Here is a 5358-nt window from a genome sequence, read left to right as displayed (position 1 = left end):
CCCAGGTTTGATTCTGGTCAAGGGCATATGCCCTTAACTCTGCAGGCTGACGTTCTATCCACTGAGCCAAACCAGCCAAGGATCCCCTGAGATTCTTTATTTCCACATTAAGACCACATTTTTATTAAGTTATCTGAACAGAGTTGTCTTTAATGACTTAAATATACTTATAATAGCTTCCTCAGAGTCTTTGTCAGCCAAGTTCAACATCTAGGCCTGTCAAATTTAGTTTATTTTGACTAATTTTTCTTAAATTTTCCCTATTTATTTTTTGCCTAGTGATTTTTGATTGAATAATGGGCATTGTGCTAATGTATTTTAAAGACTCCTGAAGTGTGTTGGTTCCTGTTTTGGCAGTTAAATTACTGGCTGATCACTTTATGCTGGTGTTGGCTTAGTTTGACACTTTGTTAGTGTAGATCTGTAAAAAGCACAAACTAACTTGGCAGGACTGACTCCATCTTTCCTGCAGATCTTGTCAGGGCTTGGTTTTCGTTTGTATGAGATTGGGTCTAGAAGAGGTCTTACTCAGGGGTATGGTGTTTTCTCCTAAGGCATGCCTTAACTGGATTCTAGGGATGTTAACTATTACTTACTTTTAAATATATATGACAGTTTATTGAGATTTAATTCACATACCATACAATTCAATCATTTAAAGTATATAATTCAGTAGTTTTTAGCATATTCACAGAGTTGTATAATCATCACAACAATCAATGTTAGGACATTTTCATCTTCCTGAAAAGAAACACTGTACCCATTGGCAGTCACTCCGTTTCCCCCCCAACTGCCCCTACCAGTTCTAAGCAACCACCAATCTACTTTCTGTCTCTGTTGTCTATTCTAAACATTTCATAAAAATGGAATCATACAATATGTGACTTCTTTCACTTAGCATAATGTTTTCAAGGTTAATTCATGTTGAAGCATGTGTCAGTACTTTATTTCTTTTCTATTTTTTACATCCTCACCTGAGGATATGTTTATTGATTTTAGAGAGAGGAAGGGGGAGAGAGAGAGAGAGAAACATGGATGTGAGAGAAAAACATCAATTGATTGCCTCCCTTATGTGCCCTGACTGGAGATCAAGCCTATAACCTAGGTATGTGCCCTGACCAGGAGTTGAACCTGCAGTCTTTTTGGTGTATGGGATGATGTTCCAACCAACTGAGCCACCTGGCTGAGGATTCATTTCTTTTTATGGTTGAATAATATAGCACCTTTTATTTATTCTTTCACCAGTTGATGGACATTGGGGTTGTTTCTACTTTTTGGCTATTATGAATAATGTTGCTATCAACATTTGTGTATAAATTTTTGTGTAGAAATATGTTTTCTTTTTTCTTAGGCATATACTAAAGGGTGGAATTGCTAGGTCATTTGGGAAACTCTATGTTTAACCTTTTGAGGAACTGGAAGACTTTTTCAAAGTGGCTATACTATTTTACATTCCCACCAGCAGTGTATGAGGGCTCTGATTTCTCCACATCTTTGTCAACAGTTATTATTATCTGTGTTTTTTAATTATAGCCATCCTAATGGATATCGCTATGGACTGAAATACATACCACCCCCCACCCCAATTTTTTTTTTTTACATGTTTGAAGCCTCACTCTCAATATAGTGGTATTTAGAGGTAGGACCTTTTGAGGGTAATGAGGGTTAGATAAGGTCATAAGGATAGAGTCCTCATAATGGGATTAGTGATGTTATAAAAAGAGCCAGTTTGTTCTCTCTTGTCTGCCATGTGAGGACACAGTAAGAAGGTGGCTATCTGCAAACTAGGTAAGAGCCTTCACCAGAACTCAGTGATCCTTGCACATTCATCTTGGACTTCCAACCTCTAGAACTGTGAGAAAATGACTTTCTGTTCTTTAAGCTGCCCGATCTACAGTATTTTGTTATGGCAGCCTGAGCAGGCTAAGACAGGATGAGAAATGGTATTTCATTGTGGTTTTGATTTGCATTTTCCTAATGATATTGAGTATCATTTCATGTGCTTATTGGCCATTTTTATATCTTCTTTGGTGCAATGTCTATTCAGATCCTTTCCCCATTTAAAAATTGGATTATCTGTCTTTTGAGTTGTAAGAATTGTTAATATATTGTATCCCGTGTGTGTGTGTGTGTGTGTATACACACACACACAAATACTTTCTCCTCTTTTTTTGGGTTACTTACTTTTAGATGCATTGTTTGTGCCACTAAAGATGAATGTTTAAAGCATGCTAAGTGGCTAATACAGGTCTCTGAGGCATCCTGCGTTAGTTATGGATAGAGGAAGTGACCTGAACATCTTTAGAAAATCCAGTCAAACCATGATGAATTGACAGACTATAAATCTTCATATGTTTGGTGTATTTAATGTTATTTTCTTGTATAATAAGTAGGAAATCCTGTGATTTTCACTAATTGATGAAGTTCCAGGAGCTCAGAAACCCGTTCCTTTGGGACAGATGACTTGTGCGTGCAAACCCCATCTGGCAGCGGACTTGTTGAATGGGAACATTGGCTGAGTGAAGCATCTAGTAGTTAGAGTTCAGGGATCATTGCGATGTTCAAAGGCCATAGTAACTTGAGCTTTATATCCATCATGTCTTTGCACAATTTTAGAAGCTTAGGGTGAGTGAAAGCCCTCTGAAAATAGAAGTTAACTATTTGGAGTGGGAACTTGTATGTGTTGTGACAATTCTTCTCTCCCTTCTCCCAAGATACTACATGGTATGCTTTTTTTTTCTTTTTTGTTAAGCCCCACGAATAATTTTTTTTCCATTGATTTTTAGAGAGAATGAAAGAGAGGGAGTGGGGAGAGGGAGAGAGAAATAGCAATGTGAGAGAGACACATTGATTGTTGCTAAGAGAGGCTGGGGATCAAACCTGCAACCCAGGTACGTGCTTTGACCAGGAATCAAGCCCATGACCCTTCAGTGCACGGGCTGACACTCTAACTACCAAGCAACACCGGCCATGGAATGCCTTTTAAATACATGCGAATTGAAATTTATTTAGTTTTGTATTTAATGATGCTGCTTAAGATAATTGGCGATAACACAGAATTCTTACTGAATATTATCATCTTGTTTAGTATTCTGGTACGTATTTCTAGGAGTGTTTCAGTGGCATGTCTGGCATTGGTGGTGAGTCAGGTCTCCCATGCCAGGCTGTTCTTTCCATCAACGACCAACCTTGTCATGGAAATCATTTCACCAGAGCAGGTGATAATATGATAATGCTTCGCATGTGTGTGTGACCTTAAGTAAATCACTTCATTCTGCCAGCTGCCCGTTTGTGTGGTAGTAAGAATGCTTTGAGGTGCTGGATGAAAGATGAGACAGATGAGTCCTGACTTGGAGAGATCTGGACCCGAGAACGGCTGTCTGATTTCGGGCTAGAACTTCCCCTTCATGAGTAACAGTTTCTTCAGGAGCTGATGTGGGCCTGCCACTTCAGTCAGGTGTGGTGAAGACCAAGGGAAATAGAAGATGTGAGAGACCTTGACTTGCCCTTGTTTTCACAAATTCAACAGATCGTAGGAGCTGCTGGTCGGTGGAGGTTTGCTGCCTTGTAACCAATTGCCCACATCTGAATGGACAGGAAGAGAACAGGAAGTCTGGGACAGGAATGAGGGGACTTCGCACTTGGGGCTTGTGCAAGGTCTCCAATCTGATGGTCTGTGTGGCCCCCAGATGGTCTCTGTACAGTCTTGTTACTAAGCTTCTTCTCACAGGTAACTTCCACCGGTGACTTCTGTGGTCTCGGGAGACCTCTGAGTCCTGTTTTCTTAACTTACTGTCATTTCAGAACTGCAGGGCTGTCAGCATGCAGCCTGGCCGATCCACTGAGTCCTCCTGGATTTTCTCCTGGCTGTTTCCCTGGGGACACATTTTCTGTCAGCCCCCCCTCCCCCATATTAAACACACACACATGCCTCAGGTTCAGGGTGTAGAGGGTACGTGAGGTGAAGTGAATGAAATGAATTCCTGTGGAGAGACGTTTCCCTCCAACATACTCTGCACTTTCTCCAGAGGGGCTCTTTCTCCAGAGGAGAAATAAAAACCCTTTTTAGGACAGATAACTGGGAAGTGTGGCTCACGCCCAAGCCATAGCTAAGTGTATACGATGGGGATTTTACTGTGGGTGGTGGTTGTAGCAGAAGTCGCCCCGGAGATCCCGAGACACAGCTGGGCCAGTTCTGCACTGCCCTTCAGCACCCCCGCTGTGAAGGTGCATGTGTGGTGACGGTTGTGAAGGAAGCTTGTAAAAGGGAATTCTTCAGTCACCTGCGCAGAGGCCAGGCTGCACTGCGGAGTCAGGACGCTGGCTCCGAAGCAGTGACAGTGAGCTGCGGGCTGTCCCTGAGCCCTGCACCTGCCTTTCCCTCTTGGTGCGTTGGTTTCAGCACACCTGGGACTGACCCGTGTTGTTCGCGCTGTCCTAGTTTGCTTGGGCGGCTGGGGATGAGTGAGTGTCCTTGCAGAAGACTTGGCCTTGTCCCTCCAGAGCTGAGTCGGGCACTCAGATCAGTTTTTGCAAAGGCTGGAAGCTCAGCAGTGGCTTCTAAGTCTAAGACTTCCCCAGGCCATGGCTCAGAGGGCACCACTTGGGTAACTCTTAGCCACCTCTGTCCAGGCTGTGTAGTCAACCATCTTTTCTTCTTTTTATTTTCTTTGCTACCCTTTTCCTACCATTCTCTTAATGTGGCAAGCACAGGGCTAGCTACTGAAAATGCCACCGATGCTGCAATGAGAGGGGCTCTTTGGTAGAAATTATTTAATTCAAGAACTATTTATTCACTGTTTATTTTGTGGCAGGATGCTATGTTAGGTTCTGCTGAACACACACAGGATTAAGGTGTAGTTCTTGACTGTAAGGAGTTTATGTTCTACAGGAGATATAAAAAGAAAAAACTACCCCAATTCCCGTCCTACATGGCAGAACCATTTATTAGCTCTGAGACCTTGGGAAAGTCACTGAACTTCTTAGAGCTTCAACATCCTCATCCCTGAAGGCGGTTATGAGAGTTCACCTTGAAGAGTTATGGTGGGATCATTTAAGGATAAAATAAAAAATATTTTTCTTTCAATTTGTGTGTATCTTTTCAAATGGCTCCTAAGTTGTTGGAACATAAATACTTATTAAGTAGTTTGGACGTGACCACTTATGACGGGAGCCGGTCCATCCTTGCTGTTTCAAGGGACCTGGTGTATATGACATACTGTTCTTAATGTTTGCTCACCTTCTTGGCGCTGTGTTTTAACCAACGTCACCTCTCTGAGAAAGGTTGTTTCCCCAGGTAGGGATTTTCCCCTGAAGTTAGGGAGGGAATAAAACCTCTTAACCCCTTCCCCAGCAGAA

The sequence above is a fragment of the Myotis davidii genome, unplaced genomic scaffold, assembly GCF_000327345.1.
Source record: "Myotis davidii unplaced genomic scaffold, ASM32734v1 scaffold944, whole genome shotgun sequence".
Taxonomy (NCBI): Eukaryota; Metazoa; Chordata; class Mammalia; order Chiroptera; family Vespertilionidae; genus Myotis; species Myotis davidii.
This window is presented reverse-complemented; position numbering follows the sequence as displayed.